General features: G+C 37.6%; 2 long non-coding RNA genes across 2 annotated transcripts in view; one reads left to right on the forward strand and one right to left on the reverse strand.

The window, feature by feature from the left end:
- LOC124156906 overlaps window positions 1–24,606 on the reverse strand; it is a 352,033-nt gene that overhangs the window by 142,542 nt on the left and 184,885 nt on the right. The gene's annotated exons all lie outside the window — the stretch shown is intronic.
- The window catches only part of LOC124156907, a 49,611-nt gene continuing 42,297 nt past the window's right edge, over window positions 17,293–24,606 (forward strand). Inside the window, exon 1 of the long non-coding RNA XR_006864427.1 lies at window positions 17,293–17,856. This is a non-coding gene — a long non-coding RNA (uncharacterized LOC124156907). The remainder of the gene's footprint in view (window positions 17,857–24,606) is intronic.

The following is a 24,606-nucleotide window of genomic DNA, read 5'->3' on the forward strand; positions in this document are numbered from 1 at the left end:
TTTTTTCCGGCCAATATACCTCCTTTTTCATTCCCAAATCCCCTCTTCCTTTCCATTCACAAAAAATATTTCATTTTATTAATGCGGGGCGAAGGGGCGGAATGTCCAATTTGTCACAGATTGCGCACTAACTGAGGATATCGGGGATGGAACAAACGAATATATATTGGTTCGATTTGAAATTAATAATCAAACCTTCGCATGGAGACGGGTTTGGCTACTAAGGCGGAAGGGAGGAGGGAGAGGAGAAATAGAGGATGAATAAAAAAAAAACAAAATACGAGCGGAGGGCGAAGGGAAAAAGATTTTTTGGCGGGTTCTGGGTGAGAACGATCATATTCCACTCATCCCTATTCCATTCTCGTCTTTTTATAAATCCCATCGCTTTCGAAACCCCAGAAAAATTCCCTCTCATTACCACATTGACCACTGTAACGGGGTGAAATTATCGTTGGGGACGACCGAGGAACATTTAGGCTACTACCCAACTGGCCTGACCCACCCAAACACGTTTGCGAAAAAAATAAATTTTAGCGCAGTAGAAATATCAAAATCGGCGACGACCGGGTTTCGAACCGCCGACCATTTCGACAATTGAAAAACGCCACCGGACACCATTCTGGTCTGGACGGGCAGGGTCCACATCGCTTACCCCTTCCACGCCCGTCTGAAAAAAACGGGTTGCGAATTTTGCCCGGCCCCGCTGGGAGTCGAAGCCGTGTCCTTTCACGATCGCTTCCACCCCTCCCTTCTCCTCTCACAGTACTCGCTCGTCGGATGGAGACCATGTGCGAAATGCTGCTTGCAGTTTTAAAAACGGGTTATATCCATGGGATGGAATGGGATGGGCCATAATTCAATCAATAATTCGCCGATAGATTTCGCATTTACATATGCTGCACCCGCTTGCCATTCTAACTGTGCAGAATTAGACCCAAGGTTCAAAACCACTGACCAAATCGCATGCGGAACTTTCAACCTTTTTTGATCTTAAGGCTTCCGAGCAATCTCATATCTTTGTGTGTAAGCCAACCGAGCGATTTTATATGGACCCACTCATTGATTTACGAGCAATATTTTTTTTAAATGTCAACTCTCAAAGACACTGGTTCAACGAGGACCAAGAAGCACATGAAATAGTAAGATGACTACTAAACGGAATTTTAGAGCTTGGAGGGATTAGTTTTTTAAAGTAGCCGGCTCAAAAGAACGTTTAAAAATTAGTGCTGCACGTGAATATGAGGTGGAAGGCAAATATGTCCCGCAACATATTAAATGAAAGTAATAAAAATAATAATAAATGCTGCATTTGAGTTTCGAGAAATGAGAATTTAAATTTCAATGAAACATTTATTTACTGAGCATAATTGAAATAATGATGAATACCGCGGGGATTTCGGGAAGAAATGATTTCGCAGAGGTAGAAATACAAGTCATGCATGAATATTTGAAATTAAAGGAGGTTGTGTAACGGCTGGCTCCAATAAATATTCATGTTTATTTTACATGCCAACAAATAAATCTAGTTCTTAATTAATTCGAAAGTAGGTTGGCTCTCCGCCATATAATATGCGAAATGCGGATCTAAATTATTCGCCAAGATCAAAGGCTTAGCGGAGCGATCCTAGGGATGCTGTAGGAAAATAATAGTAATAACAAAAGATAATTTTTCCCATAAAATTCGAATTTTTATGAAAGCTTTAAAAAAAAAAATTCGTCCATCCCGCCCGGTCTGCTAAAAACATTTTCTTTGATTATGCCTCTTCGTTCCCGCTCTCAAGCCATGAATAGGAGCATTCACGAGGGAAAAACAAAATTTATGTGCCGTCGGTCACTTTTGGGAGCCTCCCATCTATATCGTTAAACAAAAGCCCTCTCTCGGAATAAAAAAAAATTCCCTCCGGTGACGAGTTCATGCCACGTGAAAGCATTGGACATGTCCGAGCCGGGCCATACGCGGCGCGGCAAAGAATTTACTACAGTGCCGAGGGCTGAGGACGAAGCGGACGCCGAGTGCACATACAAAAATATTGATGCACCGCGGACAATTTTTTTCCCCATTTTTTGATCGATGGAACTTTTTCTGACGACGAAAATGAATGCCATGCATTTTTAAATTAACTATGGATTTATTTATCGTGGTAAAGGCCGTTGATAGAATCCATTTAAGTCATCGCGGCAAACGAACCGTAGCTCGCTCTGTTCCGTCGAACGAAATAAAAGCAAAAAGAATCGTCCTCCTGTCACTACAAAACAAGAAAAAAAGGACTGAAGGGTTATAGGAGTTCCTAGATGTGACCATTTCATTTTTTTTTACTTTGCACCGGATATTGCTCTAGGCGGAAGAGGACAAATGGAAAACGATAATAAAACAAAGCTTCTCGATGAATAAAATATATTAAAGTAAGGGAGTCATAGCTATTATATGCAGCGAGACTTTTTCGCTTTTGAGATGAATACAAAAAAGAATAGACAGACAGTGGCTTGCAAACCCTTAATGCACCTTATTTGGTAGTGGTTGCGAATTACTCCCTTTGACTAGTACTGTCGCATAATTTTATCACCATCCCAAAATTTCTCGAGTCACCACATCATGTTTGTTTCTTCCTCACTCATAATGTCTCTATGAATTTAAAAAATTCTGTGATATTATGGAGATGATCGTAGTCAAGATGATATTACACGAGTACCTACTGAGGATAAAAAGAGAGAGAATAAAGCCCTGAAGAATAATGAAAATTACTCTTTAGCTCAACAATCTTCAAGAAAAAGAATTCGGTAGCAACTGCTACGAGTAAGCACTCCTGGAATGACAAGGATCAATATTTCCGCATCGATTAGGATTCATCTGCGACAAGGCAGGTTAGGAAGTACAGCAAAATATTTACAACCATAAGAAAAGCCGCTGCAATTTACTCTCATACATTATGGAAACCCAAGAAAACCCCGGCGAGAAAAATAAAAACCCATGCGCGTACGAATACTATGTTGCATCATGAGCGTCTCATCCGCACTTGCCCTCTTTTTCGCTTGTTTCGCGTGACGACGAAGGTTTAAACGATGGAGAAGAGGGTGGGTGGTTTGATGTTGGAAGGAAGAAGGGTTCGGAGGGGTGCACTGGGGTGGGGTGAGGGGTTGATCACGGGAAGGGCGGCAGATACGAACGCATCAAATGCAGTGAAGGGAGTATGAGGGAGGGGGGTGGGGATGAGAGGGGAGGGAATGGGTGGGGGTCGGCCGTGGTGGACGCATGGGGGAGTGGGGTGGGGTAGGGGAGTGAGCGATGCACGTCCGATGGCCAGCTGCACTGGCCGGACGATGGGACTCTCGCTATCTTCTCCTCTCGGGCCGAAGCGGCCGTAACTCCCGCTGGACACAGTCGAGACTCGCCCGATGGAGGGAAAAAAATCATTGCGCAAATCACACCTTCACTCTCAGATGCCGATCAAGACTTGTTTTTTTTTTAAATTCATTACTTCTGGACCCCTGATGGCTCATGTTCTCAACTGAGGAATACTTATTAAGGGATGTCGTTCTTCAGGAACTGTTCTTAATATTTTCTTGACCAATTTTAGTCAGAATAACCTTTTGAAATTAAGCTTTCTCAAGAAATTTTTATCGTTAAGACTTGCTTATTTCATTCATTACTTTCTAGACCATCATTAAATGAGGATACACTATGCTCTCAAGTGATGACTGTCAAGGAGGTACTTACTTGTAGAGTCCGCTATTTTCTCCAGGAACAGGGCACGTTTTTTTCATTAATTATTATCTTGATCAGAAAATACATGAGAATACTTATTGCTTATGTACTCAACTAAGGAATGCATGTAAAGGGATGTTGTTTTACAGGAGTAGTTCTCAATATTTTCTTGACCAAATAAAGTCATGATAACATTTAGGGATTCTCAGGGATAAAGGGATTCTTATCCTTAACGGTGTCAAAAATATTTCAAAACCCTGAGCCTAACTGCGTACCGCCTATAATTAATCCACATCACTTTTATAAATTGATGAAAGGGCTGATGGAGTCCCACTGTCTGCAATAAATTCAAGAAATAAAGTATAATAAAGAAATATAAATATGAAATGTATCAACCGAAGTTTGTGTTAAAAAAACGCTGAAACTGAGCTGGACGGAAAGGAAAAAGTACGGAAATTTTGAAAAGGTCTTCAAGAAGAACGAATCATATTAAGAACCACGAAATCAAGTCAAGGTAACCTCACTGCACATTTATCGTGGTTAAACAGTCAGGTTAAAAATTCATAGAAGTGATAAAAAAACTTGTTGGTACGAATTATAGACTGATGTCCTGACTACATTTTATGAGAAGTATGCAATGGTGAGGATAAGGAGAATTAAAATTTAAAACACTGAGAGAAGATAATAGAGGTATGTGGCCTACCACTTTGAGGGTTGAAATGAAAAGAAGATGAATCAATTTTAAAGGAAGAGAATCACTTTCTAATGCCAATAAATATAGCCTGATACGGTATGACGACGATATTTTATCTTATGACAGATGAATAAGCTGTCCTATGATTTAGTGCGAGGTCTTTAGCTGGAGAGAAAATTACCTTTTTGTAACCCATATGTATGCGCAAGGTGTATTTTTTTATAAATCCTATTTAAAATAAATATTGTCTACTCAGACTCTTTGATGGCAATTTAGGAAAAGATCAACTATATAGGTACTGAGAATTAAAACGTCATAACTCCGATACTCGAATCCTTTTTTATGTGGTTATATTTCATTAGTCTTTCTTATATTTTTTAGATTTTAAATAATAAAATTAAATAACAAAAATGTGTTTTACAAAAATATTATATGCAAAATGAAATTGCGTTATTAAGTGGTGCTATTAGTAAATAATTCCTAATAGTCTAGTTGTTCGTGCAATCCAATTCCTATTGGTATCAAGTGAATCTAATCCTTCGGTGGTTATGTCTCTTTTTTAGTCATCGGAAGATCGGTATTATTTATAATTTTTCGGGTTTTAAATGTAAAAAAAAAATTCATACAAATTCTTCTCCTTGTTAAGTCAATTATCAATAGTTATTGCTCATAGGAAAAATAGAAATAACGTTCATCGGAGCCATTTGAACCTTTAAAATCAATAGTGTTTATGTTATTTTGGTAGAAAAATATTATTTAGCATTTTCAATCATTTTCGATCCCAAATGCTGTTTATGAAAGGGTATTTTCCTAGACATTGTTAATGAAGAAGCAGAGAGGAACATATTCTCCGTAGCTTTCCATTATCTAGGAAAATATCATCCTACAGGACAAACCTAATTCTTATATCTAAGAAAATCAAAGTGAGGCTGATGTTCAACCCGTCTTCTCGTGTGGCCGGTTTGGTTTCGTGTCTCTCCTAGAACATTCCTTGTGGTTTTTTCACCGCATCCTATCGGCCAGTGACTACTAATGGACTTCCATCCGTAGAGGGGAAGAAGAATTTTCCTGTAAACTGACGACTCTAGTAGGTACTGCGTATGCTTCGCACATTGCACTCATAATCGTTATAGCTATTCAAAATAAGCTGGTACTGTAAATTAGCTGGTAGTGTTATAATTGCTAGTCATTTATTATAAGGAGTCATTAGCGAAAACCATACTTCCGTATTTCCTCCTAATTGCTTCGGCAATCATCTTGCTCGTTTGGAAAATCCGTATTTGGCTTGATGCATCGCTAAGACATTACTTTTTTGTCCAATTTTAAATAGATTTGGAGTGCGAGTCCGTTTATTTATACAGCGGCAATTGGTTCCAGGTAAAATCTTTGCGAGAAATGCGTACTGAAAATTTAAAAGTTGCATAACTTAGATGTACAAAAGTGTGCATAAATGATTACTATATACGTGCAGATACGTTGTATCCATTTCAATTCACATTATCCACCTTGGATTTATAAGAAACCTTGCATATTATAAAAACGGTCGTCATCTTATTTTATGCTGAATCAATAGATATAATCAAATGACTACGCTTCATAGAAATCAATTGAGTAAAACTAAATTACCGAAACAGAAAATAGATGCCAAGGCTGCCATCTCCGATCAATCATAATTTATGTTTGCTAATAGCTTTGTATGCATTATGGGTCAAGTATATGCATAACAAAATGATACGAAAGTACCAATAGGAAAATGCGAGAAAAAAACTATTGTGAAAGCTATTGGAAAAATTATGCGCATTAAAAGTAGTCATTTTTAAAGTAGGACAAATTTTTACTTTGACTGACAAACTGGTGCCTTATAGCAGGTAAAGAACAGCACTTTCAAGTAAATAAACTTCTTGGAAAAACTAACAAGCGATGAATGCGTGTTCGTAAATGCCTTAAGCTCTTTTTTTCGTGATTAGTCTCAAGTCATAAACATTCTTCGTGCGTCCTATTCTAGTTCTGTTGACGATATATTAGTAGAGGCACCATTCCAGAAATATACACCGTCATAAATGGAAGTAAGAGCTAATGGGAAACTGTTAGTCTAATCGAAAATTGTTGGTAAAAGGGAAAACCAAATTATAATATTAGGTCATACACTAGTCGACAATATTGCTGTTGACCAACAAATCTCAAAAAGGCAAGACATCTTCTCTGTGATATACAACTACTATCAATTATGGACCAACTAGTGACAAGTTAGAGCCAAGTCGAAAATTGTATTAAAAATAAACTGCATTCATTTATTGGAGGGAAATAATTAGAACTAAAAAAAAAACAAAATTTACCATTCGACTATGCACAAAATTTCTTCCAAAAGCCAATTAATTTGCTTTGGAAAATGAGTTTATTAAAGTAACTCAATAATTTTAACCAAATTAATAAAGTAAAGGATATTTCTAAGCCATGTACGATGACTCATCTGAAGTATTATTCATAACTGGCAAAAATACCAGGCAAGCACCGGGTATATTTGAAATTAAATGAAAAATATGGTATGAAACTCTTTACCAGCAATTCTTCACGAGTTCTTGCATGCATCCCTACCATATTTGGTGAATCTGATCCCCAAAAACATCATCGAGAGGGACTCTCGAAGACATTTTTCAACTTTTTTCAACGTATATATTTCAAATTAGAGCGGTCATCACTAAATCTTCCTCACGGGCCATCGCGATGGTTCATCATGCCACGATTTTGTCCATCTGACGCTGACGAGTAAAGGAACCTCCCGAATGTCTGACGAGATTCACGCCGCAAACATCCGTCATGTGGTCTCTCGAAATGAAAGACCGGGAGAGGACGGAGAGTGACGGCCGAGTGTCTTCCTCTGTCACCGCTTTCAGACGCCCAGAGAGACGGACGGAGCCTCGACGTGAAAAAAGGAGGAATGCGCGAAAGAGACGGATGAGCACCGGCCAAGAGGGCTTGTATGTCTGCGCAGGTCTCAGCCGAGTGCAGCTGGCCCCAACATGAAGCTAACGGACCCTCGACGGCAACTTGGAGTGCGCTCGGTGAAGTACAAGAGGAAAGATGGGGGAAAAATAACAATATGCAAAAACCGTGATGTGAAGCACATAAAAAAGTTAATTATCTCGGAGCATCCGTAAGCAAAAACGATTCTTCAAGTCGACGCGACGCATTGTCTTCTACTGTCTTATATTCCAGCTTCCTCCTTATCTTATATCATCCCAATCTTCTGTGACAATTAGATACTGCCTCTTTATTCTTATTTTAAATGAAAAGTATCTTGCTCACAATTATTTACGGATGGAAAATATGTTTAATTGCTTATTATATTAAATTGGAGAAGGTCTTCATGAAATACTACCTCCGGGAAGATTTATGTATAGGTATCGAAAACGTGAGTTAAATAATCATTAGTAAAAACAAATCAGAGCAACTAATCTCAAAAACTCCACTGTGATCAGCAATATTTGGTGATGGTGGTAAGAGACCCATTACGAAAATTGGTTATCGAGATTGATCCCTTAGTAGTGCAGATATAATGCATAATTATACACTGTAAAAGATACTTGAAAATGTCCCCTTAACAGTGCAGGAATGCCGTCTTGAACGGTTTATTTCAATGTTTATCGCAAATACGATATTGAAACCAATATGAGTATGAAGTACAAAGGTGCAATTTCGTGCTTTGTACATCTTGAAGGGCTGGCCCCTTCATGATCTAACGGGTCTTTGAAGGCAAGTTTGTGGGCGCGTGGTGAACAATAAGGGAATATGCAGGTAATATGACATTATGAGTAAACTCCGATGTGAAATAAAATTAAAACATTTAATTTCTCTTGGACTATTACGAAACTATTTACTTTTAAAATGGATAATATTTGCTTGTTGCTAGCTGCTCAGCCAGAGAGCACCTTTATTTCTACCTGAAAAGTATGTTGGTTTGTTTATAAGGCTACATTGGAGATGTTATGATTGCTGGTACGCTCTTTATGCAATTTTTCCACGAGGAAATGTTTGCATGCACCCAAAAGTTGAAAAAGTTATCATGATTGTAACAAACCATAAAAGACGAACGGATTTTACAATGATCAGAAATACATATGCTGACGGTCTTACGACCTCAAGCGGAAGTAATTGCTCCAAATAGAGTTAAATTTGTGAGTAAAAGATACGTGGAGTGCCCTTTTTTATGGCGTAGTGGTAAGTTTTGAAGTCTTAAAATATCCGTATGCCTCCGTGGGTAGCAACGGATTTAGTTCGGGTGGAGCTTGCTCCTTCATGAAGCTGAAGGGTCCCCAAAGTCAACATCTCAAGCTGATGATGACGAAAAAATATAATTAATTTTTCTGGCAGTGAAATAATTATACACTAAGTATAAAGGAATTGCTTTCTTAACAGTGCAGAAATAACTAAATGCGTTATTTTACGTTTTATTTCTACGTATATCGCAAGGACACTATTTAAAAAAATACGGGTATGAAGTGCTTTAACAGTCAATAGGCAACCTTAGTTTCGACTGTCGTAATTAAAAATATACTTTTCCATTTAGTTTGGTATCTCAAAAATAAATTTAGTTTTAAGACCTTATTATCAAACCTTTGAAGGTAAAATGTGTGAAACCACCGCGCCGATTTCAGACATTCGTAATTGATGCTTAGTAATTGATGAATTCTCCTTGGGTTCTCAGCCAGGCTGTTACAAAATTGAAAGTGTGAAATTGGACGTCCGTAGAGTAACACGGCCTTGAATATGGGAGACAAGTCGTCTCTCGAAACGTCGGCTTATATGGAAGAATTAACCTGGCTGAGACCCACAGAAGATTTCATTAATAGTATTCAGGAAAAATGAAAATCGACCAATGATTAAACTATTGCTAGGTAAGTCGGTCGATAAAATAAGGACTGCTAATTCCGGCTTATTTACTGTTTTCACAAGTCAATAGGTAACATCTCACTCTCATGGACCCTAAAAAATTCCACCACGATAGGATTTTATTGCCTGGTAAGCATGCATAAGATACCGATTATAGTTATATATAAAATTTTTCTATTTAAATTAAATTGAACTGTATTTTTTCACTAATATTATGATTATTATAGCTAATATGTTACTCAAATCCCTTAAATTACGCAATCCTAATAGCCATTACACAAATTCACTCCTGTATACCCCGTTACGAATTTGTCCTTCAACAACCAATGATCAAGGAATATCCAGGTAGCCTCTCCTGGACATAAAGTTTTCCCTTCATTCAATTTATTTACATAGAATAACATAGAAGGTGAATTCCTTTGCCGTTATAAGTATAATATGCTTGAACATATTGGTACATGGCAAAAAAGGTAGACGATTTCAAATGTTAATTTATCCACGTTATTATATGTAATGCCGTGGAACTTAAGATGTAATCACTATTCCGACGGATATTGTGGTACTTGAAATTAGGGTGAGACAGCTGAAAAATTTTGCTGTAAGAACTGTGGTTAATTCCAAAGATAACGGCACTGCATATGAATACAGCTGGAATAGTAAGTAGTGCTTCAACTAGATAACAAAAACTCATTTCCTTTACCGAACACAAATAATAAAGATCACACGTTGTTCTGGCTACACACCATTAAGCATCTAGGTAAGGTAAACATGCTATGTATGAAGGGGAAACTTGAAAAGAAACAGTGGGCTATTACGGAGGGAACCTAGATTCTCTCGGAAGGATTACAAGTTCGAATATGATTTATATCATTTGATGCTCATGCAAAATTCCTCGAGATAAGAGGGCTTAGGGAAAAAACTGGAGCCCCATCATAATGATGTGAAATAATTATCCTGTCTAATTTATTTAAATTAACCATCGAGTCGATGTTAAGAAATGAGGAAAGAGAAGAGTTAAATTCATCTCACTTAATGAGAGAATTTCATAGATAATGACCAAATATATGCAAAAAAAACTTGGACCATACGATGCACGCGTGAAGCATGCATAATTGGGGTATTTACAATAACACAGATAGAATCAGGTAGCATCTGCCGGCCTCGGGGTTAAGTCCTCGCCTGGCAAGAGGTCACGGGTTTGAGTCCAGTCAAGGTAGATTTCCCCTATCAAGGCCATGGTTGCTCGTGCACGAGATATTGCTAACAACTTGAACACCCTGATGTAAAAGGCAAATATGTGCTGTTTTTGATGATATGGAAATAAATAAATAAAATTTTAAAAATCTCCTGGACGTGATGAGCCTTGATAATTTGATTGCTTGTCGTCAACAACAGCCAGCAACCGAATAGATAGACTGATAGACGAATGCGGCAAGATGTGAGAACCGTAGAAGTAGACTAAATTGGTGGCATTAAACTGTCCATTCAAATTAAACTCTCTCCATTCGAACCTCATGCTCTTGACCGACGCCCAATATGTAGGACTCCCGGAAGCAGATCATCTTTGATCATCCCGATGGCTCTATTTCCATCAAAGATGCCGTGGTGAGTTTGAATTCTATGAGCTACTATCTATTAATTACCCCCGGGGCCGAAAGGCAAGTGCATTAATGGCATATGATTGCACTCACCATACTTCCATGTTACGTTAAACGGAAAACGTTAGCATAGCTGCTTCTGATTGCATAAGAGAATAGTTATAATTATTTCTTCCCTATATAGCCAACCTATCGGATTTATATCATAACCTAAAGGACTACATTAGACCTTGACTGCTTCGTCATTAGCATTAGGTGATATTATATCTCCAGCTCTGCTGAGTTTTTGATACGAGGATTGATTTGTTTTATTGGTTTGCCAGTTATGAGCCTTACAGTGGGAAATATTGTTACGATAGTTTTACCTTTTTGGACGAAATATTTACTCTGCAATCAGATATTTTTGTAAATGCGTATAAGATATTGAGAAAGCCAATAATGACGCCTCCGTAGCTTAACTGGCTTAAATACTCCACCGGAAATCGGGGTATCCGGGTTCGAATCCCAGTCAAGGCGAATAATATTTTTCTCTGGATTTTTTGCACAAAGAAAATAAAGCCTATATGAATATATAAAGCCTGATGAATGCTTGAAAAAGCTTTGCCTTCACCTCACAAAACAATCTTTTGCTTGGGAACAAAGAATGACTAATTGTAAGTGCGTACAGAGGGAATGGCAACCTATAATAAGCGCTAGAAAAGACAAACCTTAAAAAGAGAGTTGAATTGCCATAGACGTATATAATATAATTTTCTGAAATGAAATTAAGGCTATATTAATTTACAGGTCATTTTGATTACTAGTATGAACCCTAATCATTAGCGTAGACCACTAAATTGTAACTTTTATCATTACTGCATTAAATCGATCCATATGTAACTTGATATTCCTTCAAATGAAGCGGCATAGAGAAATTAAGAAAATAATAAATCGATAAAAACTGGCTTTTTTGTAATTCCAGCGAAGAAAATTTAACCTAAGTAAGTTTGGTCACATCAAAGATATCCTTTTTTCCTAGTATAATTTGGCATGATCCCGTTATCCTGATCCAGTCTATACGAAGAGAACACTTGCGCGTGGCTGTTGCATATATGCAATATTGTACTTTATAATGCCTGTCAAGTAAAAGTTAGTTAGTTAATAATTAAATGAAAAACTGCAAAGCTCGAAAAAAGCGTTACCTTTAAATAATTTGTCATAAAAACTACAGGTGCTTTTTCTATTGCTGGATATTAGATTCGATTCAAACGGAAAGATACCGTAACTCTACCTTGCTTGGGAGCTCTAGATACAATTTTCGGACAGGATTAGGAATTAACCAATGAAATTTATCTTACACCAAGTAGAGTCTATCGTTTGCTCACTCTCGTTTTGAATTTTTTTAGCGAAAAGTGAATACAGCACTGCCCGAGGAATTGAAAAAAAAATTCCCTAGTAAACTGAAGGCTCGAAACCATGAGTTTGTTTTCAGTATAACTTAAGCTGCAGATGACTGTGTTTGGCTACTGCCTGTTCTCATTGAACAGTGTTGAAAGCTTTGGCAATGCAGGCATAATGTAAGTTCTTCAACTGCATATCTGTCATCTAATTTGACAACAAGAGCACCCAGAAGTATATCCACCACTGCATCCAAGGTAAGAATCCGTCAGAGGAGATAAAGAAAAGAGCAGTTTGGCATGTTGCGTGGCCCGAATTTTTCGGAACCGATCTCCTGGCTGGCTGGCTGAGGGCAGCCTTGCAATATTCGGTGGAGTGAAAGATGGGAGAGGGTGAGTACTGCAAGTGGGATGAGAAAAAGAAGAGGGAAGGAGGTTGTGAAGGAGAAGTTTGACTGGAGCTATTGGATGATTGGAAGATATGGGAAGCTGCACCAACGCAAGACGGTGCTCACGGCAGAGGCAGGAAAGTAGCATGAGTGATGTTTCGAACTCACTTTGTCGATGGCTAATATACGTGGAAAAATTTTTATTGTTTTGAAACTTCGGAAAGTGTAGAATACATATTGAAGCATAAACACCCCATTAACATTCCCACTCAGAGACTTAGGTGTGCAATAAACTATTATTACTACCATCTTTGCCGTGAGACATGTTTCTTTTCGAATAATTGCTTTCTCTTCCAAATATCAAATTTTAATACTCATAGAAATCTATTTAGAAGAAGCGGGTGTATTACCCAGGTGGTAGGTAATCAAGTTTGAGATTATGCAAGGGTTTATAGACTTCTATGTGAGATTTGAATAAGATATCAACGTCCTTAGTACGCATTGTGTGGAATAAAGCAAGGGCGTTTTTTTTTAAATTTTACAAAAGAAAATAGATCAACAGATTTAGGCGTTACTTGGTGGAACGATGAGATATTCATGGTTAAATAAAAAACACAGTACTATTCCACAACCTTATATTTTTGCAGTCTACTAGTTTCAACGTTACAACGTCATTATCAAGACTAACTGGTTAGTCTTGAGTAGACTAAAAGTTAGTCTTGATAATGACGTTGTAACGTTGAAACTAGTAGACTGCAAAAATATAAGGTTGTGGAATAGTACTGTGTTTTTTATTTAACCAAGAAAATAGATCCTCTGAGTAACGCCTGAATCCATTCCGTTTAATCATTATTAGTTGTAGGGTATTTATAGTACATGTACGGTAAATATTGCTGAAAAATAACTAATATGTGGTGAAGAGTCTTTCATTCTACAGGGAAAAACCGAGCATTTCGTTACTTTATACTTAATGCAAATTACTGGACGAGAATAGACAGGCATCAGGGATATCATTTCCGGCTCATAGTAAAAAAATTATGGGTATCCTAATATGATAATTGAGTTGCTACGATCTTACATTTTGTGGGTTTATACGACCAAGATATTGTCAGAGAATGTCGCAATGAGCATTGTGTAAAATCGTATACACAAATCACATCTGTGAAAAGCTTGACCTGGAAAACTCACATACAATCCAGACCAATGTGTGAGTCTCCTAGGAATTTAACATTTATATCCGTCTTGCATTTCATTGCGTTCCAACTATTCAAATAATTCAACAGATCAGGTGTTCAGTAGAGGAAGAATCCCGAGTAGCGTGAAGGGTCAGGTCATGAGCGGGAATTCCGGGCGAAGCATATGACAAACAGGTAGACGGCTGAATCTGCTTCCAGGTATAATACAGCCGAATTTGAAGCCTCAATCGCAAGACACATAACCTTTCACAAGATCTATGATTCTAGAGAGTACAGAATTTCCAGGATCAAACCTAGGTGGACGAAACCGCGTCAGATCACTGTCAAAAGCCATTTGAACTTATATAAGTGAGGCTTTGAACTCAATTAGCCGATTGCTAATATGGATTGATAAATTTATATTATTTTGAGACTTTGGAAATCGTAGAATACATATTGAATCATTAATACCCAATCACCTCTCACTCAGAAACTGAGATGTATAATAAGTTATTATTACTATCACCTTTTCCGTGAGAAATGTTTCTTTTCGGACAATAGGAAAATTTAACTGCAGAAAAATGAAGTAGAAGCGTTAAAAAAAACCGAAGATGGTTTCGTAAAAAATACAAAAGGTGATTTGATTGGTTTGCAGCTTCTAGCTGTGGTAGAGAGCTGGTGTAAAACTGGTAGCGAAACAGCTACGGCGACAATGCTGCAAGTGTAAATATTTTGGTGATATGGGATTTCAAGTAGCATGTTTAAATCTCATCATAAATTGTGATTTTTAGATTTCAAAAATGTTCGCAAGTGTGGAACTCTTTCGGAATTCTCAAATTATCGTCCTTTATACTGGCTTTCTTAACTAAATTCCCAACCAACTGGTTTTCATGAGGCAATGGCCATCAGTGCCATCCAAAAAAGACGGCTTTGGACTCATGCACGATATTTACAAGTCAACTTTTATTTACGTTTATCTTATTCATGGTGAAGCCTAAGTGTTCTAAGAAACAAATGACGCTGGGTTGCGAGGAGTAAGTCGCTTCAGCTCAGCGGAATGTTCTTGGCGTAGACACCAATTTTCGTCATAAAATCTTTCGCTAACTGCTGCCAATAAGATCAATCGTTCAAAAAAAAGCTTCCAATATGTCACTGACATAAAATATATATAGCCTGACATATATATTTGGGTATATTGTCATCCGTTTACTGCAAATGGTCTACGATAATTTATCATTAGTCTTTTAATGAATTGTTTTTTTAGAGTAAGTTCCTTTATCAAAACTACCGTACTTTGATGATCAAAAAAATATGTTTCCAGACAAGCCCGGATCCGGAATTTTTTCTGGGGGGGATGGGGTGACAGGCAAACGGTCTTCTTACTTTTGAGATTAAAAACCACAGTTACTATGCGAAATGCTCTCTATATTTTGATATGATAATTATTTACATGAATTTAAATTATTAAGGCTCCGTAATGTAAACAACAAAGCAAACCGAATGATAAACGTATTAAAAATTTTGTCTATTTTTTTAAGCGTCTGGGGGGGTAGCACGTGTCCCCGTGCATCAACTTCCATAATTTAAAGCAATGTTTTCAGTTCATTGAAGATATTTATTGAGATGTTAATAACTTCTTTTGTAACGTTTCTGAAACTTATTCTAGAGAGAACTAGGTAAGTTTAACTACTATGAAGGCTTATAGAAAATACCTGTAAAGGCATAAAAAATTTTGAAGGCATCAAATTAAAAAAAAAAAATGTTTCAAGACAGGCAAATGGTCGAATTCGATACGGTTCTGGCGGTTTACGATAAATGGTTTAGCAATATTCCCATGAATAAACTTCACCCAAGATACATGCAGTTGACGCCAAAGACAGAAATATGTAAGAATGCTAAAATAAGCAGTTATAATTTTGTCGTCATTCCTATCAGCAATAAAGATTATTTTGAAATTTTGGTACTTATGACCACATCTTCCAAGAAATTTCTCAGCACCAGGGATTTTCCCTGATGTTTGTTGATGTTAATGCATCTTCATTGGATGTTAAAATTAAAACACCAGATTGGACACCTTTGAGCCTCAATGACTGTTGGCTTACCCTCCGTCCCACTTCAACGAATAATATTCCGTTAAATATTGTATAAGAGTACAGAATTACTGCTAATTTTGGTGGTAATTCCACCTTGATTAAAAAAATATAGATATTTTCCCGAGAGTTACAAAGAAATCAGCTGAACTAGCCAGATATAGGTTGCAATTATATAGTTTTAGTTTCAAAATACCCCTAGTTACTTTTGTTGGGTCTTGATACACCCTTCAAAGGTAATTTACCCTTCCTTCTATTCATTTTCCCCCAAATTCCATCCTTTGTTTGTGCTCAGCACTTACGTCTAAGAAATAACCCTCATGATGCCCAATCTTTAGCAACATTCACAAATTATTACCTCCATTCATTCATAATAACCGCCGCAATCTTAAGGATGATATTCTGTGGTCCTCCATTTCTTGCACTACCAAGTTAGTTTCTTCAGTTTTAACTATATTTTTCCTAAACTTCATCACGAAATTATTGTACTCTTGAAATAAAAAATGATTGATACAATATATTATTCAAATGGCTCCGGAGACTGTCCTTCTCAAATAACATCTGATGTCTTTTATTTTTTTCTCCCAGCTTGTCATCTATGTCATTGCTTCTTCCTCCGATCCATCTCATCTAATCTGCCCTCAACCATTACACCAGAGAAATCCACTGAATTATTCTCACCTACATTCATTTACAAATATCCAGACTCTCATCTTTCCCAAACTTAACTAAAAAATCAGTGCCTGCTTGAGATAGCACATGCTGACGAAATAAATATATGATTGACTCCATTGGTGGTCCTTCTCAAGTTACACCTGATGTGTCTTTTTTTTCCCCTTTCTCTCCCCTGTGCTTCGATCACCCCTACTATCTCTTCCCCACCCATCCCTTCATACTCAGCCTTACGGAATCCTACTCATACCCTCTACCCTAACCCACCTCCGCCTTGAAACCGGAGTTACCACCACCTCCTCGTCCCTTTAAGGGACCCTCTCTCTCTCTCTCCGGGCCCCGTGAACCGGAAGTGCACCGATGCCCACGCAACCGAATGCAATGGCCACCGACACACAAACAGACTCTTTGGGGCCCTCGACGCTTGTCTTTGGAGCAACCTGCCCGTCGGCGGAGGACGATGGGGTGTGGGCTATCCCCCCTTTCCCTCCCCGGCCGCCGACGGGAGAGACTCCCCGCTGCCCGTCCCTCCACCTATATTCCACGGGCGACCTTTCGTATGGTCGCCTCAAGTCAGCGACGACGCAAGCAAGACGGCGGAGGAGGCGGACGGAGCGTGACGTGGGGGTGAGGTGGAGGGGGTTAAAAGAGGGGGAGGGGAGGGGGGAGGTCCGATTAATGAGTGCAGTGTGGAATAATCTCGTTCTGAGATCGACGTAGGAAAAAAATTACGGACGGCCGAGATGTTTTAAAACGGAGGGAAAGAAATATGTGTTTGTTTTCCACGAAAGTTTTTTTTTTTCGCAGCTCGGAAGAGGTGGTGGAAAAAATGTGTCGTCGCACCGAGTCTTATTATTCTTCTCCGCGCCAAGAAAGACCCCTTCTGTGACATAGTTCTCTCCTCCTCGCTATGAAGTAAACCAACGTCTTAGCTTCGTGTGTGTTCTGCAAATGTAGTGTTTCTGTGTTCCTTCTGCTTTGTGTGTGCCATTTTATCGAGTTGAACGGTTGTTTTCGTGGATCCGACAGGATGCAGCGTCCTTACTCTCTTGTTTTCGACGGTTAAAACGTCTGTCGTCGAGATTTTTCGTAAAGGAAATTCTTTTGTTGTGCACTTATTTGTGTTGTCGGAATGTGCTAGTGACATGTTTTGATGATTTTTGCCAAGCGTAATTCTTTTCCGTGGCACGAAGGATGGATTGCTATAGTTTGGCCCGTGGATTACTTCTTCGCAGTCCAGTTTTGAGCCAATGGATTTTTTTTCTGCCGGTAAGATGCTATGAAAGAGTGTTTGAGAGTGTGAGAGAGAGAGAGAGAGAGAGCGTGGGTGGGTGGAATGCGAATGACTGACTCCCACACCAACACAACGTGAAAACAGAACCCGTGTCACAACACCTGTTTATGTCAACAACATCAGAAATCATCAAGGCAAGAATAATGAAGGTGATAACTTGTAGGCACCCACCGCTATCATCTGTCGTTCCATTCATATCTCAGTCGATATCCGGCGTCTTTCTTCCATCGAGAAATGATATGCGTAACATCATATCACAGAACGCAATTAGTAAATTCCAAAGAAATGAAGAAAAAAACATGCTGCATGCAACATTAACAAGTGTTTACTTACCAGATACATTTGCTTCCTTATCACACAACTAGAATACTTCGAATAGAATAATTCGATCAAAAGATAAAAAATGTAAGTCTTGACAATATTCATCCTGCTAAACTGAACCCTGGGCTGACCTATTCGTATCTTAATATATTGTGTGCATGAAAATGAGTTCGATTGGCTTAGTCTCGATTTTTAAATTAATGCGTCAAGCAGGAAAATCTAGGGAATTCACATTTCCGATACTATTTCCTTTTATAACTTAAAGGTATTAGTTGTACCCGCAGGCATTGTTTATATTCTTACAAATTTTTATCGGGATTTAAATTCAAGTAAAGAACACACGTGGAATTTACAGCTAATATAATGCCATATACTATTGGAATTTTAAAAATAATTTTCAACAACGTCATAAACTAAGTTGAGAAAACTCACCTAATGTATTATGTTAAGCTGCAACGATTAATGCCAATTTTATCATTTTTGATGTACCACTATGTATGGATACATTAAAAATATCATGAATTTTAATAATAAAACCACAAATTTGAGATTGCATATTTCTTATAATTGATTTAACTGAAAAACAGATCACATTCAATCGCAGTACATTTTGGCGCTACATGATATGATGGATCCTGTCTCAGGTTATGGTGAAAAAATGAATAAAGGCATTAAAAAATAAAATAATAGTCATTACGAAGAGTTGGAGAACGTCATTCAAGTAATATTTCTATGAGATTCATGAGATTCTAATGATAGATTTATGGTACGTTAAGCAAAATGAGAAAACGTAAATATATAGAATAACTAGAGTATTTCTGGCCGGAAACCACGATGAGTAAGACCCAGAATATTTTATCTACTTATGCTGAAAAATTTATTTTCCATTATACAAGAGGCTATGATGCATATGATGAGTGATGGTTCTTCCAGAGCTAAGATGCATATCGAAAGAGGTCGGACCTCCAGAGTATGCATTTGGAATGAACTGGCGATCAAAACCAGAGTGAAGTGCATTATTGAGTGGCGCCATGTGGCTGGGCTTTTTATACGAATAAAGGGTTGGGGTTATAATGGTAACCATAACTTTTAAATTTGGGCACCAGAGGCCCTTCCTTTCCTCATTTTAATCAAACTTTCATGTGCAACATTGTTTAATTCTGGGTCACTTGTTCATTTAGCCAGAAGTTTGATATTTTAATTGACATTATGCACTTCCTAATTTAGCCAGCATTTCGAAGGTAATCTTTAGCAATTCAATTCTGTGATATCAATGACACTAATTCAGTTATTTTGAAAAGGAAAATTATTGATTTAGTATTTAGTTCATCCTAGTTAGTATTCCTTTATGTCGAAGCCCAAACTGTGATTGAAGAAACGAGGGTTTAGGTACAATTAAAATGGCCAATACCCCCAAAGGAAAGGTTTTAATAATCATTGTATAAAAACGTATAGCATTGTAGTCATAATAAAATTGTATTAGGTAAAAAAGTCGATAATTACATCCTAGTCAGGCAACATAAATTCTAAATTGAGTTGGTAAGTTTTACCTGGGATAAAATATGTAAACAGATGATAATCAACCTAAAACCATGGAAGAATTCTTGTAAGAATTACCCCGGTTGGAAGACATAATATAATTATATGGATGAGTGAAATGATGCTCGTCAGGTTATTATACGAGAATAAATTCCTTGGCCATCTGTACTCAATAAGAGAATTGAATTAAGCACGACAAGTAGTGTGCCCTTATCGTTCAGAACTTTTTTTTACAGTACTTACAACCTTAAAATGTCTGTACGTAAAAGGACGTGTTTTCATAAGCTAAGGAAAATAATTTTACTGGGTTAGTCAACTGCTGCAAATTCCAAATCATTACTTTTTCAACCATCGGATCAATAGAATTTTCAAGTAAAACCAGCAATCCGTTGCTTCACTATGTACAATAAAACAAATTAATTTCAAGTATATATTAAGTAATTCAACTGTTGTACTCGAATGCGTTTGTAAAGGAAAAATGCTCATTCATCACGTAAAGTATAGTAGAAAATTATATGCAAATCTATTGCTGTACATTCAAATTTCGCAATTTGTTTCTCCAAGAATGGCCATGTATTGACTGAAACTTTCCGGGAGACAATTCCCTTTTTGCAAATGACGCAGCTTGGGAAATGGAGCCAATTTGTGTCATCAAAATAGATGGGAAATGCAAGATCCATGGAGTTTAAATTTACCAATTCAAATAAAATTCTAAAATATTTGGCCTGGAAAATTCGAAAATAAATTTGAGAGAAAGGGAATATTCAACCATCGTTGCTGCTCTATACGCGTGTTTGTCTGAGACATGCTCAAGAGTTTGTCTTATTTCGTAATTGGCATCCGTTTCTTTCGGGGCTAATTTGCATCGACGTCATCGTATGATAAGTAATAAATTCTAGGTTTACGGTCTTGTTTGAGACTAAGAACATTTTCATTCCTTCGGATGGTATTATCTCTCTGAGTCTCAATAGGCTGTTTCAGCGAAATAGTTACCTACTCACCTGCTACCTACTGCCTGTGATCGATTTTTATTCATTGAATTTCAATGGCAATTTGAATGATCACAATTATTGGCCATTTTCTCATTTTTTTCTGATTACCATGTGAGTGCCCGAGATGCACGATAGAATTTAGAAATAACCGGGAATGTAAACAAGGAAGGCGAACCTTTTTATGCCTGAGCTGCGTGTATAATTTGCTGTTTTCCTCGACTTAAGCGTTGAATGATTAGTAAGTCGTTTATGTATTATGAATAAAAACTTTTAATTTCAGTGTCGTTATTTTTTGGCCGAGAAACTCACGTTTTATTTGATGAACAATGTCCGAAAATTTTCCATTTTCGCCATTTACAGAGCCGATGTACGGCATTTCCCGTAACTTCGAAGTGAATTGTTTTCCAAATGAATAACGAATGCGTCTTCGAACCTGAGAGTAACGGGTCCTCTGATAGCCTTGGAGCCCAGCTTCATTCAAGGGCATCCTCCTACAATCACCTGCCCTTGCTTTTCCCTTTCTTATGTTAGCCCATTTATTCATTGCATCTCTTAATTTTCAGCTTGTACTTATACATAGCCTCAATATTTATTCATAGACATAGTTTAAATATTTTATGTATTGTTCAATACTTTTATGTCATTTATCTGCGCCACTTAATCCAAATATTGCCAAGAAGAGAAACTTGCGGAAATGTATTTGAGGCCGAGATTTTCGAAAGCTTTTAATATATAGATGATAAATGTGTCGGCGAATTAATAATTGCAAAAGGAAGATACTTTAGAAATATATGAAAGCACCTTAACCCATAAGAATTATTATAATTCTCATCAATGGAATTTTTGGCGTCTAGAAAATTAGTTAAAAATTTCTTCGTTGGCAGTGAGTAAACATATTCAATTAATCGATGTTGTAAAATTATTATAATAACATTTATTTCATATTATATAAAAATGCAGTGACATATGCATATACGGTATTCCAGCGTTAGATTGCGAAAAATTATGAAATAATTTACATAAAATCGAAATCATGATAAGTGATTTATTCCACTTCTGATTGACAAGCAAATGGTGATTTCGAAAATTACCAGAAATGTGCATGTTTGAAAAAAAGTGCATGGGGAAAGTTTTGAGTAAATGAGGTGATATGGCTGTCGCGAGAATGAATTTGTTTCAAGGAAAAGAGAGGGCTAAATGATCGCTAATACACACATATGATATAATGGTATCTGTTGCTGAATTAATTCGCCAAATAAGTTATTTATAAAGCACTCTGTAAGCATGCGACTGCGAACGTAGCCACATAAAAAAGAGCACTGTATAGAGGCTGCTGCGGAGAATTACTCTACTTAACTCTACTAGTACTTTAGCCCAGATATCCTAATCTTTGGTCATGTAAACCATATAATAGCTATGGAAAAACTGAAAATATGCTAGACAGAACAAGCCATCATACTTTTACAAGCACATTCAAAGTGATTTCTCTCACAAGTCTAGTAATGTTTTCTCCATGGGTTTCTCTTGTTTTCTCATAAAGTAATTCTTGATTTATCTGATGAAATGTTGAAAATATTCTTCCGTGAATGTATGGAAAATTCCTCTGTCATATACAGTAAATAAGGAGCTATTTTATTCCACCCTTTGTTACCTGGATAATATTCTCCGAGGGCCATGATGAACCAAGCTTCGACTGAGCCTAATACGAAGCAGGATCGACAAAGTTCCAGTTTATCCTACGGCTACTACAGTCACAGCAGTGCAGAGAGTATAACTCAAACGGTACAGCTGATACTTCGCCACACCAGCACGTACAGGGAGAGAGAAAAAAATTGCCAAAGAGTAGGCCGAAGCTCGGAGTCGGTATTACGGTTAATTTTTATTCTTTCGTTCCGTTGGTTTGGCCATAGTCCCTGGGTGAGAATTGCAAGTGTGAAAGCGTGTGAGAGAAAAGGGTAGCGCTCATAGAAAATAAATAATATGAAATACCCCTCGCGGCTTCTCACCGCGGACCTTGATGCCACCACTTTCTCCGCCCGAGTTGCATTTGCATTACGTGTTAATATCATTTATTACGCCATTCAGAGGAGGTGTCCGAATGTCCATATTTGACTAATGAGCCCACTCCCTGGTCTTGCTAAACTCGCCAAGCCACCTCCGACGTCCGAGAGAACCAGATATCGGACGGCCCGGCATCGTCCGACCAGCCCCGCTTGCTATGCACTCACAAAGCACGCGCGAACACATTCACTCGCGCACATTCGCATATATACCAATATGTATGTATATATACATATATATATATCCTGGATGGAATGAATGATTGGTTTTAATAATGCCGACCCGATGAAATCTTCGGCGCTTTTGAGTCCGGGTCGCAACGGACTTCCGAGTTTGAATCCAACCGCTGCCGCAAGATTCGAATGCATTGTCATTAATAACTGGTTGGGTTTTCCTTGAGAATCATTGCAGAACTTTGAGAAATGTTTCCACTTATGAGTGTGGACTCTTAAGTCACAGCTCCCTCCGAGGCTGACTGATCCATTGTCTAAAAATATCTGTGTACTACTTTGGAGTATTGGCTCATGATACGTCAAAGTAAGTAAGCTTCCTGTGAATTTGAAAATGCTTCTTAGCCAGTTTTGGAAACTTAGTCACATGGGTACTCTTTTTTTAATGCCAATAAAAATATCTTAAAAAGTAAATAAGTGTAATTAGTGTTGTAAAAATTATAAGAAAATTGATTAGGTTTATCTTATGTCAACTACCTACAACAATCATAGTTCATATTATCAAGTCAGCCTATTATGGAGTTGCAACTAACTCTTACTAGTTCCCGCAAGGGCAAATGCTGACAGCCATATCCAAATCCCTAAAAAAACTACCCATTGTACCTCAATTGTTTGGGGCTCTAAACAGGAAGGAAGGTGTCACGATAGCTGTAAGAGGGTTGATATGCAAGAAAGGAAAATATAGATATGAAATGAGCATCTCCCGATATTGAAAAATCTGCGTTCAAAATTTCTTTTTATATTTTATTTTGTGGAGACTTTATGACGAATTCTAAAATAATTGGCTGATGAAATTACTTTTTTGGGAACCGTTTGAAAAATCCAGCAAAAAGTGCTGTTTTGGCACTATCTCACCGAAACCTTAATAAATATATACCTACTAATTATAAAGCATATTTATAGAAAATAAAATAAAAATTCCAGCAAAGCAATTAAAATAAAGAGGAAATACTAAATGGCTAATTTTAATATAACGCTACCATACGAAGTTTACTCAGAGCTAAAATATTCAAATGTTGTTCCTAAGAAACTTTTGTATGAACTTAAGAATAAGAATACAAATGAAAAGTCGAAAATCATTAAATATTTTGTATTATACTTAAGGATAAATTATTTAAGAATAATAACCACCTTTGAAATTGGAGATCATCTTGTAAGAGGAAAATATATGGAAGGAAGACTAGGGAGACACATTACTTCCATTGCCACCGAATGAATGAAAAAATGGTAGCAAGGGATTCGTTTTTTGTTTCATAGCAAGATGTTTTACACCAGATCTCTCCTTTTGCTCAGAAATCCCTTGAGTAAGACGAAGTAAAAAGTGCTCCTTGCGTAGCGACAGATGTTAGCGGAGGAGTGGGGAATCGATGGTGAGGGGGGCTGGTTCGATTCCGGTCTGGGGCTCAAGGGTGAGCCGCAATAAAGGGGAGTCGGGTGCACTCGGTCAACGGGCGAGGGCAGAGTGGTCAGCCGGCAAAAAAGATCGCCGCCCCGGCCTTCTTTTTTATGCACTCTACGCGTCTGCCCTTTCCCGCATATTTAAGTCTAAAGGTGTACCAAAATTAATTACTCATTGTTAGCC

This window comes from Ischnura elegans, chromosome 4 (genome assembly GCF_921293095.1).
Source record: "Ischnura elegans chromosome 4, ioIscEleg1.1, whole genome shotgun sequence".
NCBI classification, from domain to species: Eukaryota; Metazoa; Arthropoda; class Insecta; order Odonata; family Coenagrionidae; genus Ischnura; species Ischnura elegans.